The 16,247-nt window shown below is 41.5% G+C and overlaps 1 pseudogene; it reads right to left on the minus strand.

The window, feature by feature from the left end:
- Window positions 1-374: 374 nt before the first annotated feature.
- LOC101013983 lies at window positions 375-1,471 on the minus strand (annotated as a pseudogene).
- Window positions 1,472-16,247: the final 14,776 nt, after the last annotated feature.

A 16,247-nucleotide genomic window follows, 5' to 3' on the forward strand; every position in this document is an offset into this window, starting at 1 on the left:
TTTTTTTTTTTTTTTTTTTTTTTTTTTTGAGACGGAGTCTCGCTCTGCCGCCCAGGCTGGAGTGCAGTGGCCGGATCTCAGCTCACTGCAAGCTCTGCCTCCCGGGTTCACGCCATTCTCCTGCCTCAGCCTCCCGAGTAGTTGGGACTACAGGCGCCCGCCACCGCGCCCGGCTAGTTTTTTGTATTTTTTAGTAGAGCCGGGGTTTCACCGTGTTAGCCAGGATGGTCTCAATCTCCTGACCTCGTGATCCGCCCGTCTCGGCCTCCCAAAGTGCTGGGATTACAGGCTTGAGCCACCGCGCCCGGGTGGTTAGTGGCTATTGAAAATACCACCAGGACAGGGCTATCTAAAGACACATTCGGTAGTGTGTTAACTATACAAAAAAAGACACTGTACAGTTTAAAAACAAATCTTACACAGCCTTACATTTCAATTTTTTTCTTTAAAAGGAGTGAGTTGTGTACAGGGGGGTTAAATGCTTTATAGACAAGAAAAAAAAACTGCACTAGAACCAAGTTATTCATCATCATCATCTTCTTCTTCATCTTCATCTTCTTCATCTTCCTCTTCCTCCTCATCCTCTTCCTCCTCATCCTCTTCATCTTCCTCATCTTCCTCCTCTTCCTTCTTTTTCTTGCTTTTTTCAGCCTTGACAACTCCCTTTTTTGCTGCATCAGGCTTTCCTTTAGCTCAATATGCAGCAATATCCTTTTCAGATTTTTCCTTCAGCTTCACAGCCTTCTTTTTATAAGGCTGCTTGTCATCTGCAGCAGTGTTATTCCACATCTCTCCCAGTTTCTTCACAACATCACCAATGGACAGGCCAGGATGTTCTCCTTTGATTTTTGGGCGATACTCAGAGAAGAACAGGAAGAAGGCCGAAGGAGGCCTCTTGGGTGCATTGGGATCCTTGAACTTCTTTTTTGTCTCCCCTTTGGGAGGGATATAGGTTTTCATTTCTCTTTCATAACGGGCCTTGTCCGCCTTTGCCATACCTTCAAATTTCCCTTTCTCTTTAGCAGACATGGTCTTCCATCTCTCTGAGCACTTCTTAGAAAACTCTGAGAAGTTGACTGAAGCATCTGGTTGCTTCTTCTTATGCTCCTCCCGACAAGTTTGCAAAAAAAATGCACATGATGACATTTTGCCTCTCGGCTTCTTAGGATCTCCTTTGCCCGTGTTTAGTTATTTTTCCTCAGCGAGGCACAGAGTTGCCCAGTGCCCGTCCGGCTCTCACTTGCCCCGGTGCTGTCTGTATGGAGCTCAATGTACTGCAATGGCTGTGAGAGCGGGAGCCAGACGCAGCCTCCTCACTCTCTCCGCTCTGTCCAAATAATTTTGTCAATATGATGCAGCCAGTAAAAACAATCTGCCAGGCTGGGCACAGCGGCTCACATCTGTAATCCCAGCACTTTGAGAGGCCAAGGCGGGTGAATCATGAGGTCAGGAATTCGAGACCAGCCTGGCCAACAAGGTGAAACCCCGTCTGTACTGAAAATACAAAAATTAGCTGGGCATGGTGGTGGGCACCTGTAATCCCAGCTACTTGTGAGGTTGAGGCAGGAGAATCGCTTGAAATCAGAAAGCAGAGGTTGCAGTGAGACAAGATTATGCCACTGCACTCCAAGATCACGCTACTGCACTCCAGCCTGGGCAAAAGAGTGAAGTTCTGTCTCAAAAAAACAACAAAACAAAACAAAATCTGCTTTCAGAGGCTGCTCTCTTAAGTGTCTCTGCTAGTTGCAAGAAACCAATCACCCAGGTATGTTTTATCTTTCAACTATGTAGAGTTTTCAATTTTATTCCCTTTAATCCTCAAGAAAGAATGATAGGGAATCCATAACAATATTTCTGCAATAAAATTACCACATTAGCTTTGAGATGAAATAATATAATCTTCAGGCAAATAAAGCATTATTTGCTTTTTCTAAGCATATTTAAGCTACTCTGGTTGTCAGAAACCGGAACTCAATTCTTAAAATCAGTATGCACTATGGAAAGCCATGTGATTTGGCGAAGTTTCTATCATTGCATGAGTTGTCTGGTTTTAGTTGATGGAGTGAAAAGAACAAAATGTAAACTAATGTAACTCAAGGCTTTGGGGTAAGTTTGAGCATATGTGTCATTATTTCATCGTATTCCCAGGAGAACACTAGGAGGTGTACATGATTAGTCCCATTTGCAGGGGTAGGAAAGAAAGGCTTAGAGAGTTAAGTAATTTTCCCTATACTCTGAACTGAATTGTATCTCCCCGAAATTCATATGTTCAAGCCCTAACCTAACCCTCAATGTGACTATGTTTGGAGCAAGGAAATCATTAAGCACCAGAAAGCTCAATCCTGACATGCTCGCTCTCCATATGCACAGAAAAAGCCTTATGTGAAGACACGGGGAAAAGGAAGCCATTAATGAGGCAAGAAAAGAGCCCTCAGCAAGAACTGAATCAGCTGGCATTTCAGTCTGGGACTGCTAGCCTCCACAGCTTTGAGAAAATAAATTCATATTGTTAAAGCTGCCCAATGTGCAGTATTTTGTTATGGCAGCCTGAGAAGACAGATACACTCAAGATCACACAGCTACCAAAGAGTAGAACAGAACCGAAACTCATGCTTTCTTCATTGCATCAGGCTGTCTGTATTTGGCATTAGTGGTTCCCATTCAACAGCAGTTACTTTTCTTCTTTCTTACTTAGAGAACCCAATTGACTTCTGGCAGCCTATAGGCTGGTCCTCTTCTTCTTGTCAGGGATTAAATTCGGTATATGTTGTAATTTGGGCAATGAGATGGGAAGCAAGTCCGCTGAAAGGCTTCTGAGAAAGATTTCCTTATCAAAAAAATTTAGAAAGAAATGGTTTCTTTTCTGCCACCGGACATGAACATGTCTGCACTTGAGAGCTGGATCTGTGGCAGCCACCTTGTAAGCATGAGGGGGTTACTCTGAGGGAAAAATGCTAAAGACTACAGAATGATGAGATGGAAGGAATCTTGTCATTTGTCCCCTTCAAATCCCATGTTGAAATTTGATCCCTAATGTTGGAGGCGGGGCCTAATGGGAGGAGTTTGGGTCATGGAGGCAGGCCCCTCATGAATAAATTAGTGCCCATCAGGTGCTTGTCGACATTATAGAGCTTCTACAGAAACCAACTTGGAGTTTCCCTCATTCTGACATATTGTTGATGAGCTATAAGTCCTCTTATTGTTCATGCTATCATGAGTAGTGTTTTCTCTTCCTTTCTGGTACTTTCTATTCCTTCCTTCCTGACTGATACGATCAGTATTTCAAGCCTACAAACACATAGCTATGCAGATGTCTCTGAAGGAGCTATAAATTCCCAGTTAGGCTTGCAGCTTCTCCTCCACATCTCTCAGGGGGCCAGAACCTGAACCACCCATGACTAGGATATCACCCCTCCTCAGTGTGTGCCTTCACAATGTTAGAATTTGTTTATGCTGATACGAAATCCAGTGTTTGTTACCAGCTGGTCCTATTTCTACCCACTAAGCAAATATCATCTCTGTTCTTTAACTTTTAAGTTTATACAATGAAGGCGTGTCTGAACTGAGCTCTGGGTTTAGATAATGGGATAAGTAAAATAGGGTCCTTGCCCCATTAATTATTCGTAATTTTCACAATAGCCATTCATATTTTGAAGGAAGCTATCATACTTTCTATCCCCAAATTGTCACTTCCCAAAAAATATAGACTTTATTTATACTTCTTTGCAATACTGGCTTATTATAGGCATGTAACAGATTTCATGGGTTGAATGAATCAATGAATGAATGGTAGAAGAAATGGAACATTTAACAAATGCCAAACACAGGGAGATATATATATATATATATTCTGCTCATGAAATAAGCCAGAAAGAGAAGACATAGATATAAGAAAAAAATGGAGAAAGCAAGAGACAAAGTTCAATTAGGCCCAACCAGTGTCATATAGCTTATAAGTAGTATTTGAAACATGAATTGGCATAAAAGAGACTATAGTCAAGGGAAAATTCTTTTACCTGATGCTATAGTTTGGATCTTTGTCCTCTCCAAATCTCATGTTGAAATTTGATCCCTAATGTTGGAGGTGGGGCCTATTGGGAGGAGTTTGGGTCATGGAGGGGACCCCTCATGAATAGATTAGTGGCCACTTGGCGCGTGGTGAGGGAGTTCTTGCTCTGTTACTTCTCCAGAGGGCTGGTTGTTAAAAAGAGCCAGGGAGCAACCCCTCCTCTCTCTTGCCCCCTCCCTCACTTTGTGTTCTCTCTGCACGCCAGCTCCCCTTCGCCTTCCACCATGAATGGAAGCCACCCAAGGCCCTCACCAGATGCCCAATCTAGAACTTTTCCAGACATCAAAATCATGAGCCAAATAAATTTGAATTTTTTCCTTATAAATTACCCAGTTTCCAGTATTCCTTTATAGCAACACCAAAGGAAGACACCCACTTTATGCCAAATACCACACCAGATGCATTCACAGACATTCTTCTACTTAATCCTCTAATAACTGTTCGGGACAAGTATTGTCCATGTTTTAGACAATGAGGAAACCAAGGCTCAGAGAAGTTCAGAAACATGTTCAAAATCACACAGGCAGTGAGTGGTAGGGCAGAGATTCAAACTTTTTGGTCCCTGAACCCATGCTGTTTCTACCATTCAATGTTCCCAAAGTAGTATAACAGTGTGCACCTAAAACAACAACAAAAAAAACACCATTGCAAACTATACCATGGTTTTACGGAAAGCAATAAATGCCCATCCTCCAGGTACCTGAGCATGACTTAAAAGTAGGGGTGAATCCTGTCCACGTGTCAGCATCTGGTGTCAAATCATCCCAATGAACAGTAGCACAAGATCTCAACCTTTGGTTTCACTTATTTTACTCCTCTCTTTACCACTATTAATAGCCACAAATAGTAAATTCTAATGGAGCCCATAGGATTGCTTTTAAATAAGCAAGGATTTAACTCAAAGGTGGATTTCCTCAGCATGTAATGCCTGAGATGTTAGACTGTCTATTCCTGTAAATGCTGTAGCAGCTCTGCATTAAGCTTCTCACAGCTAACTGCTTTTGGGGTTAATGAACTATTTCAACTGTGCGTCGGCTCCTCCTCCCTTCTCAGGATACCCGTTGCCACATAAACACACCATTCTGAACAATACCACCTTATAAGCAGATGGTGTTGAATTAGCACAATAATCCACAGGTCTGAGCTGGCAGCAGGAGATAGTCAGGGATGGTGGGATTTGAGAATTTGAGCTCTACAGACTGTTCAGGTCTCTCTGGAGTATGTTACAAAGTATGAGTTCTGCTCTTCAGAACGCTGGCAGCTGTGATAAATACATTTCCACTGATCATTTCAACCTGCAATTTGCAACATCTGATTCCTTTTATGAGGTTTGGCTATTTCAATGGTGAGACAAAATCAACCTCTCACTTGGGCTTTGAATTTTCATCATTTTTAAACTTCTGTTCCCCTCACCCCCAAAGAGATTTCCAAAATTTCCCTTTCAGCTGCCCTTCTTCCCCCATACTTCATTAGATAGCATTTCCCCATGACACTTGCAAAATTCTCCCCAGATACCCAAAGAATGGGACTTAGGAGTGTATTTCTTAATCGCCCTGTCTTCATTTTGCTTCAGTCAATACGCTTAAGGCACAAGTTATTAAAATGTGTATTACTGACTTGACTTTAGGCTTTGAAACTACAAAGAAGTCTTCTCTTTACACAGCTAGTGGAGATTGCTGAAAATAATAAGGCCCAGGATGGGAAAATTTCCATTTCATCCTTTTTTAGAGATTCCTCTGAAAAGAGAAGATAAGCTGTGCCAGAAAATAAAAGTTACCAGGAAGTATCTGCAGAGTGTTCCTGGAGGCAGTTCTCCTCTGGAATCCGAACTGTCAGCTGCACATGGAGCCCGGCTGACTTATGAAGAGCGTGATGCAGGATGGTTTGGTATTCTGCAAAGGCAGTGGCATGTGTTGGGGGCCAAAGCGTGCTGGAGACTTTGGGGTCTGCCAGGCTTTCACTCTCTCCAGATCGCCCCTGCCTCCCAGCAGGAGCTGACCCAGGCTTAGAAAAGGTTAACTAGCACAAACAGCCATCATTTGTGACGAGTGGGAAAGCCCCATGTGTTGCCCCAGCTTCTCATTATGAGGCATGAGGGGTGGGTTTTCTCTGTTATTCAGACGGTTGGCACAGGGTAAATACCCAGCATGCTCCTGCTTTAGGAACTGGAAGGGCCTGTCTCCCAGCAAGTGTTCAGGGGGGATAAAACCCACGCCATCGGAAACCCTCCTGTTGGTGAGATGGGGGAGGTGAGGGGTGAAGGAGATAGGGAAAGAAGTTGGGTGCAGAATCACTCTTCAGTGTGTGCTGAATAAATTCGTTCACCTAGACCTAATTGGTTCAAATGCTCTATTTTCAGACCCCATCTGCTTACCTCAAGGAAAGTTTGGGGAACAGCTCCGTCCTATTGTGAGCCCATCATTTTGCAAATCTATTCCCGCCAGAGCTCTCATTATAACAGATGTCAGCAGAGGAATCTGAGCTGTCAGGGAACTGCTGACCATGAAAAGGAGGGGCAGAGGCAAGAAGCGATGCAAACAAAACAGTCGCCCCCATGACACACATAAACAGGAATGTTTGTCACAATATTTTCCCACATTGCCCAACAATTCCAGGGGACATATTTCGAAAAGAAAAGGGGGGAAACATCACTGTAAGACTAATGAGGCAGAACCTATCAAGTTCATCTCCTCCAAGTTGAAGGATCTGTAACCTAGTCCTAAAATCGTCTTTCTCTGCAACGAAAATTGATGCATATGTATTCCCCACAAGAGTTTCTTGATGACATTAAAAATAATGTGCCAGCTAACTTTTAGGCTGGGCAGCAGTGTAGAGAGCTTAAGCCTCCATTTTTTTAATCTTTTTTTCTTTTTATAAACCCTGCCACATCCTGAGTTGTGATCAAAAAGGGTCCTAAAATTGTGCGTGTGGTGAGAAGGAGAGCACAGTTTCTTACTAGCCCTACCCTCCTGTCAGAATGTTAGGATAATCCATGAAGCCTGCGTATAGCAGTAGCACAGAGTCAAGGGCTGTTTCCCTTCAGAACAGTTTTTCTAATCTGGGTCTTCTGTTGTCAAAAGAAAGCAAAGAGTTGGGTCTTGGAACCAGAGATATTGAGATCACTGAATTTCCTCCCTGCTCATGATTTCAGAGGTTTGAGTAGCAAGTCCTTTTCATTACATTTTGGGTAAGAGAATATTAACCTGGTAAATATTAAAAATTCGCATTCATCAAAATATATTAATTCCTAGAATCGGAGAGACCTCTCAAAATTCCCACCCGGTATCAAAGCCCATCAGTGATTTTGTTTAAAGACCAAGGAAGGCCCTGGCAATATTTCCAGATTGACGCTTCAGTTGGTAACACAGGTTCTTCGCTGAAGACAAATCCCTTCTAAAAGGGCATGCTGGTTCTTTAAGAGTTTTGCTTTAACCTAAACTTTAAAAACTGCATTATGAAACATTGTGGGATGACAGTTTACATATAACTTCGATTACGATCTTTGTTGGCTTTTTTCTGTTTTTAAGACCAAATGATTAAGGCAGACTCTGGTGCGATGGCCTATCTGTAAAGCCTGAACATGTCACATATACACACCTTTAAATAAAAATTCCTTGCTATCATGTCCTGCTCCATGCCTCAAAGAAACTCACCTAACTTTTATGCAAGGAAGCCAGGCAAATGTTAATATCTCCATTTTATAGTTGAAGAAACTGAGACACTCAAAGAACAAAAGTTTAAAGCTACATCTTCTGACTCTAACTCCTAGTGCTTCCCCCTACACCCTGTGTATAAAAAGCTCCATAATTTTTCACACCCATCTGCATGATGGATTCCGTGCAGCCGTGAAAAACCAGGTGAGAAAATAATATGTATTAAAGATGGGAAAATGTTTATAACATACAAAGTAGAAACAATCTAGATACCAAAAGTGTGTATGGTATGATCTCAATGTGTTTCAGAAATTGACTTATTTATACGCTTTGATTAGAAATATGTACAAAATATTGATTATGGTTGTCCCTGAATGGTGACCATTTTACTTTCTCTTTTATAGCTACTTTGTATTTAAAACATTTTATACAAGAAAATTATAAAATAATATTGTGCCATCTGGGAAAAAACATGTATTTGATTGGCAGTATATATCACAAATAATGTTCTAAACTAAAGAAAATTTAATAAGAAAGAAAAATAGCTCTATTTTACTTTGTTTAATTCTCAACTTCTGACACAATTATGTAGAATATTTTTGACTCTCAGATCTATGACTTCCATGACAAAATCAAACACTGTCCTGTGCCATTTGCATGATATGCTTATTAAATTACCATTAGTATGTGTGACCTACTAACTGTATGATGAAATATAGAAAAATGAGGATGACCGCCGTAACTGTTACAGAAGTGTCAGGCTTGCCAGCCTCCTCTAACAACAGCGGCAGACACAGAGTCGAGTCTTCAAAGAGGTCACATCAAAATGCCCCTGCCCCACAGGCAAGGTGAAGCACGGATCACAGAGACAACGGGGAATTGTGTTTCTGCTGGCATGACTGGAACCAATGCCAATCACACAAAAGTTCACCCTACAGTTCAGTCCTTGACAGAATGTGATTCCTTTCAGACTCGTTCCACCAACAGAGTGAGTTTCTAAACATTCTCTGGCTGCATTTCATAATACTAACGATATAAATGAATATTTAGCCAAGAGCATTAACTTTTTGCAACAATGGTGGTTATGTCCTCTAACTCAATAATTGCTATACTTACCAAATACTATGGGAATTCGTCATTGCTGAAAACAGCAAATTAGTTTTGGGGAACTTGAATTTTCTTATATTGTCCCTTTCCAGGCAGGAATTCATTCTGGCAGTATAAAGTTGAATATTGCTAGTACCCCAGAAGACCTTCCAGCTAATCTGATTCTCTCTGGTTCAGTATCTTCAACAGCTACTGTGGTCTTTCTGGTTGCTCTCATCCATTGTGCTTTTGGTCCTTATGGGTCTCAGCTCAGACACATTCTCTATCTGGTCCCAATTTTCCACAAAAATGTCCTCTGGATGACCCCCGGCTCTACGTAAACAGTAAAACTGCCATGCCAGGCATGGTCTGGGGAACCAAAGCACACACTGTACTCAAGATAGTTAATGTTCTGAAGCTACTTTTGAAAGCAACATTTTCTCAGATAGCGTTTGCAGCACATATTTTATGTTGAAATATATGAAATTGACATTTTTGTCGGTCAAAAATGGTCAAATGTCTGCAACTTGATTTTGATGATTCACACAATATTCACCAAGCTACAAATTTTCAAGCCAGATTACAATCCACTAAAAATGCATAACATAGGTTTATATGCTATTCTCCTCCTTCTTGATAATGATAACCTTTCAACAACAGCACTTTCATGGGCAGAGAAATGCTTTGTGTGGAGTCACTGCCTAGGTTTAAACACTAGCCCAGCACTTACCAGTAGTGCAGTCTTGGGCAAGTCTTAATTTCTCTAAGCCTCAGTTTCCTCATCTGCAAAATGGGGATAATATACTACCTGCTTCGTGCAGTCATTGTACAAATTAAATGAAGTATACTAAGCGCTTAGCCCCATGCTTAGGCATACAGTGAGTGCTCAACAAATTAAATTCTTCAATTCAATCAACAAAAATAGATTCAGGACCTATATCTCTGAAAATACTTATCCTCATTGAACTTACATTCTTGTGGGCATTATTGTCTTATCAAAATTATTGGATGGCAATTTAAAATTGTTTCATAAACCAAAAATACCTGCCAATCACTGCCTACAGGTAGAGTTAAATTCAAATAAATACCACAGAAATTCTTCTGAGGCTCACATGCTTACATGCTTTGGAAGAGAAGAAAGGGAAGAAAATGTTGAGATACATCGTAACTACCACTGTTTTCCTATTTCTGCAATTATGCTGTCGACTACATGCCAAGTGAGACTCACGGGATCCATGACCCATAAAAGGAATCCTCAGTACTGCTTTCTGGGTATGACTCTAGCCTCGGATATAAAGAGCTGGGCATGGATCTTCAGTCCCAATCTTGTGTCACAAGTAGAATGAATGAGTTCATTCATTCATTCCACAAATATTTACTTTGCATTTACTATGCCACGTCACTGTCCTAAAGATACAGCAATGAAAGGAGACTGTCTTCTTTCCTCAATAAACTTACCGTATGATTGGAGAAAATGTGAATGAGTAAGCAATTACAGTAACTGGTAATAAGTGGGGTGAGACAATTCTATATGGGCCTCTCACATCTCTGCATGTCTTGCAAGCAGAAGCACTAACTAACCTTTGGCTCAGACTATCTTTTCATAAATGTTTGTATAGCCAACAGCCTGGCAAGACAGAAATAGGATTTCCCCTGAGAAGAAAAGGCCAGTCTGTTTACTGTTCAGTATGATAAAGATAATGTCTTTCCCTGGGGTGTTTGTTTGCAACCCAATAAGAAAGATTCAGGTTCTCTAAGCTTGGGGTTCCTTTCCTGTAATACAACCACAACAAGTGCAAGTATCACCTGGCCCTTATTATCTCAACCTGTGGAGATTGAGCTCAGGAAATCAGGGCAAGAAAGCAGCAATACTTTGGCAACTGTTATTTCTTTGAACAGTAATCCTTCCTTTGTCTCTGACCCAAGAGACTTGTATCCTCTGCCAGAATGTGGGAGACTATGGCAGGCCAACATTTTGGAGTAATCTTCCCAGAAAGGAGGGATCGAGAAGCTAAATCCTGACAGCTTGGTGCAGTTCACATAATAAAGGGGAAGGAAAGTTTCCTGAAATGGAAAGAATAGTTTTATAACAAGACTGGGTATGATAGGCCCATTCAGGGAACTGTGAGACATTCAAGACTGAAGTATAAAATATAAGCGTGGAGGAAGCACAAGAATGAGGCTACAGAAGTCAGTAGATCATGGGAGCCTTGTGTGTCAGGCTAAGGAGGTTATATGTTATTCTAAGGGCAAGAGAGACTCTTCAAAGGGTTTTAAGTAGGGAGGTAATATATCAGATTTATTCAAAAAAATCAAAAGAGCTATCTCTTGGAGAATGGATTGGAGAGAGGCAAAGCTGGAGGATGAGATGCTATATGAAGCCATAGAAACAATCTAGGCAAGACATGTTGAGGACATGAACTCTGCAAATAGCAGTGGGAATGGAGAGAAGTAGATCTGTGAGATAATAAGAAACTTTTTATTTTTAGATGGGTTCTTACTTTGCTACCCAGGCTGGAGTGCAGTGACACTATCTCAGCTCACCACAACCTAGACTGCCTGTTCTCAAGTGACCCTCTCACCTTAGGCTCCAGAATAGCCAGGACCATAGGCATATGTCACCACCTCCAGCAAATTATTTTTTATTATTTGTAGAGATTATCTCTTGCTATGTTGCCCAAGCTGGTCTTGAACTCCTAGCTGCAAGCAGTCCTCCTGCCTTGACCTCCCAAAGTGCTAGGATTACAGGCATGAACCATCATGCCTGGCTAATAATAAGGAATTGTAAGAATGAATTGATTGATAGTTGGTACGTTGGTTGGATTGGAGGTGGTTGGTTGGATTGGGAGTGGTTGTGGGGACTGGTTGCATGTCAAAGATGAGAGTCAATGATGAGCCTCAGTTTTCTAACTTAAGCAACAAAGTAGATGATGGGACCATTCTCTGAGAGAGGAACACAAGAGTAAGGGTGGTTGGGGGGTGATTTAGATCTGCACATCTTGAGTTTGAAATGTCTTTGGCTCTCTAAGTGGTAATGTCAGGTAAAGGGAAAGGTATGGGTGTCGCTCTCAGGAAACAGAACTCGGCTGAGGTTTAGGCTTAGGAATATTTAACATATAGATGTCAATTGAAGCAATGGCCATAAATGACAGCGGCCAGGGAAAATATGCAGAACGAAAAGATAATAGCGTAGAGGATGGCACTTTGGAGACAACACCTTAAAGATGAACTCAATAAGGAGTAAGAAGTGCGCAAAAAGGATGAGACCATCCCTCCCCCAGACTTCACATGTCCAACAGCTGGGGTCAAAGAGAAGGCTGCCACAAGCTCTTGGCAAGAAACCAACCCCAACGTCTGTAGCCTGATGACCACCACTGCATTTGAGACAGAAGGACCAATCTCATTATGACCTTTCTCCTTTTCTCCGTTTGCTCATGTCACTCTCCAAAAGAAGCCCTTGGTGCCCAGATGACTCCCCGTCTTTTAAACTTCCATCCCAATAAATGCCACCTCATCAGCAAGGCCTTCCCTTACCACCCTTAAAATCCTAGTTTCTCCTATATGTTACACCCCTTTTTATTTTATTTTTTATATAGTGTTTATTACTAACATGCTGTATTGTCTACCTTTTAAATTTGGTGATTGTCTGTCTCTTTCGGCTAGGAAGAAAACCCCATGAAAGCAGGGGGATTTTTTTTAATTGTATTTACTACTCTTTCCCCAGGGCTTAGTATAGTGCCTGACCCAATGCTCATTCTCAATTACAATTTTCTGAATGAATGAATGAATCTGAAGGGTATGGTATTTCATTTTGTTAGAAATAAAACTTGGTGTTTTTGATTTATGTTTCCTTTAGTAAAGACAACTTCCAGCTCTAGCACAGAAGAGGAAGAAATAGAATTTTCCAGAAAATCTCAAAGATAGCCTCCTTCAGAAGGATTGATGAGTAGTTCCATTGTCTGGGGTAGTTATTGCAAATCAGATAGTTTGAGTTCTTAAGATTTATGAAAAAAAAAAACACCTATTAAACCAAGGGATCCCTACTATCATATTCCTTGGAAGAAAGAGAAAACTGTGGTTTGACTTCCATAGAACTAAAATACATCAGAAACAATCTGGTTCAGTAATTCTAGAACTTGCTGACACCAAGAAAGTGGTGACTTGCAAGAGTATTACCAACACAAAACTGCGGCCATAATCAAACACAACCATAATCTTTTGGCAATTCCTAAGTCTCTCCTGTATAGAAGTGCTGAGAAGTGGCTGTAGAGAGGACTGAAAGGGGAGTGCTACAACCTTGAAGCCAAAGCTGTGGAATCCTCAACCTCCTTTAGCCCTTCCTTCTGAAGGACTGACCTCATCCTCCTTGGAAGAACTAAAGCAATTCTTTATAGCCACAATCTCTAACAAACATGTCATGGGGCTGCTAGAAGCAATAGCAATGGGTTAAGCAGACATGAGGTATCCCCCAACTTAGGGTTTGTAAGCCTTCAGAATAGTTGGATAATATAAAGTTGGCAGCTTCAAGAAAAAGATAATGGATTTCCTGTTAATTAAGCATGAGGCAGTTGTATTTGAAAAAGGGAGGCCGGGCGCGGTGGCTCACGCCTGTAATCCCAGCACTCTGGGAGGCCGAGACGGGCGGATCACGAGGTCAGGAGATTGAGACCATCCTGGCTAACACGGTGAAACCCCGTCTCTACTAAAAAAAATACAAAAAACTAGGTGGGCGAGGTGGCGGGCGCCTATAGTCCCAGCTACTCGGGAGGCTGAGGCGGGAGAATGGCGTGAACCCGGGAGGCGGAGCTTGCAGTGAGCTGAGATCCGGCCACTGCACTCCAGCCTGGGTGACAGAGCGAGACTCCGTCTCAAAAAAAAAAAAAAAAAAAAAAAAAAAAAAAAGAAAGAAAGAAAAAGGGAGATTTGTGGCTGTATTTCTATTATGAATTTGTAAAAAGAAAATTATACCAGTATACCAGTTTTTACAGACACTAAAGGAAGAAACAACTTTATGAAGAAGAGAGTAGTCACCAATATCAAATGCTGCAGAGAAAAAAGTTTAAGTTAAAGCCTTAGAAGTGTTTAGTAGATTAAACCACAAGAGATCACTTATAACCTTTTCCACATTCACAGGGAGATTGTGGGACAGAAGCCAGATGAACATGAGATGAAGAAAAACTGGGAGGTGAGAAAGTGAAAATGGAATGTGCATTCTTTCCAAAAAGAATTCTAGTAAAGCAGGAGAGAGAGATCTAAGCTGCTAGCTGGAAAGAAAAATGGAATAAAGAAAGGTTTGCTGAAGAGATAAAAGGTCTGCGCATGTTAAAATACAGATGGAAGAATGCAGTAGAGGGGAAGAGTGTACCAGATACTGTTTACATTTTATTTTATTGACAAGCAGCATTCATCTCCAATCCTTCTATGTTTTTCTCTATCTCAGGGGCTGGATGCCTGGTAACTACACCTCTCAGAGTCCCTTAGAAGGTGTCCATTTAGAGTTCACCAGTGAGAGGCACTGGCACAAAATTGAAAGACAGAAGACAAGTAGAAGTCATTATTGCCTCTTTGGCAACAAAGAATGGCAAAGGATCAGCATAAAGTTTGTCAGACCTCCAGGCATCTTCCTGTGAATCACCTACTTGGGTAATTCAACTACTGAGATCATCGGTGGCAATTTCCTATGATTTCTGGACATACTGTTTTTCTGAAAGCTAGTAATGGCTTTTCTGGCCTTTGCCCCCCTCCCACACCCAACCTTTCCAACAGTTTTGTGAGCCTCCAAGTCCCTGTATTATATCTCTCCTTGCTTGAAATGCCTAGAGTGGTTTCTGCTTTCCTGGCCAAATCCTTATGGATCTAAGGGGATTGAGGAAGCAAGAGAGAGCAGGGCATTTTATGGAATGAGGACATTGAGATAATGGAAGGGGATGAGATTCAGAGTTTGAGTGAAGGGGTGGGCCTTAAAGAGGGGGAGGAGTACTTCTTTATCTCAGAAAAGTGAAGAAGGCAAGCACGAGTACAAATAGAGCAAAATGAAACAGAAGCGCAGGACATCCAAAAGTTCTGTTCTCTCTCAGAGGTAAGAATAATGATTGCTAATATTTATGGATCCCCTCATACACATCAAACAGAGGTCTAAGGACTTCAAATGTATTAATTCATTTAATGTTTACCATGATGTAATAAACATAATTATTATCACCTCCATATTACAAAGGAGGGAGGCAAAGTACAAAGAAATTGAGTGCAGAGTGAGAATTTGAGTTTAGGCAGTCCATCCCTAGACATGTGTCTGTGCACGTGTGTGTGTGTGTGCGCGCGCGCGCATGAGTGTGTAAAATCAATTGCACAGGCTTGGATTAATATTATGCTTGGTTCTTATTTATTCATTATTTTAATAAGGAAAAACACATATCAACCATCATCCAATACATGAACTTGAATATTGACAAGCTACATCTACCTGTGTGTTTCCTCAGTTCTGTTCCCATGCCTCTCCCCATCTGAAATAATCATTATACTGATGACCACCACTATTATACTTCATCATACCTTTACTTTTTAAAATATAGTCTTATGTCATGTATGTACATCCCTAAAATTGTATGTTTAATTATTATTATTACTATTATTATATTATTATTGAGATGGAGTCTCATTCTGTCACCAGGGCTGGAGTGCAGTGGTGCAATCTCAGCTCACTGCAACCTCCGCCTCCCAGGTTCAAGCGATTCTCCTGCCTCAGCCTCCCAAGTAGCTGGGATTACAGGTGCCTGCCATGACATTCAGCTAATTTTTTGTATTTTTAGTAGAGATGGGGTTTCACCACGTTGACCAAGCTGGTCTCAAACTCCTGACCTCGTGATTCACCCGCCTCGGCTTCCCAAAGTGCAGAGATTACAGGCACGAGCCACGGTGCCTGACCTGTATGCTTGATTTTAATTTTAATTTTTCTTAACTTTAATAAAAAGGTGACATGCTAAATGTAATCTTCTGAGACTTAATTTTTTACTTCATACTTTATTGAACATGAGGTCATGAGGTCACTTTTTTGTTTGTTTGTTTGTTTGTTTGTTCTTGAGATGGAATCTCGCTTTGTCACCCAGGCTGCAGTGCAGTGGCGTGATCTTGGCTCACTACAACCTCTGCCTCCTGGGTTCAAGCGATTCTCCTGCCTCAGCCTCCTGAGTAGCTGGGATTACAGGCACACGCCCCCCGCCTCAGCTAATTTTTGTGTTTTTTGTAGAGACCAGGTTTCACCATGTTGGTCAGGCTGTTCTCGAACTCCTGACCTCATGATTCGCCAGCCTTGGCCTCCCAAAGTGCTGGAATTACAGGCGTGAGCCACCGCGCCTGACTGAGATCATGTTTCTTATCTGCACTTTTCAATTCTTCTGTATTATTACTGATACTTTTGTCTACTTGATCTACCAATTACT

The sequence above is a fragment of the Papio anubis genome, chromosome 9, assembly GCF_008728515.1.
Source record: "Papio anubis isolate 15944 chromosome 9, Panubis1.0, whole genome shotgun sequence".
Lineage (NCBI taxonomy): Eukaryota > Metazoa > Chordata > Mammalia > Primates > Cercopithecidae > Papio > Papio anubis.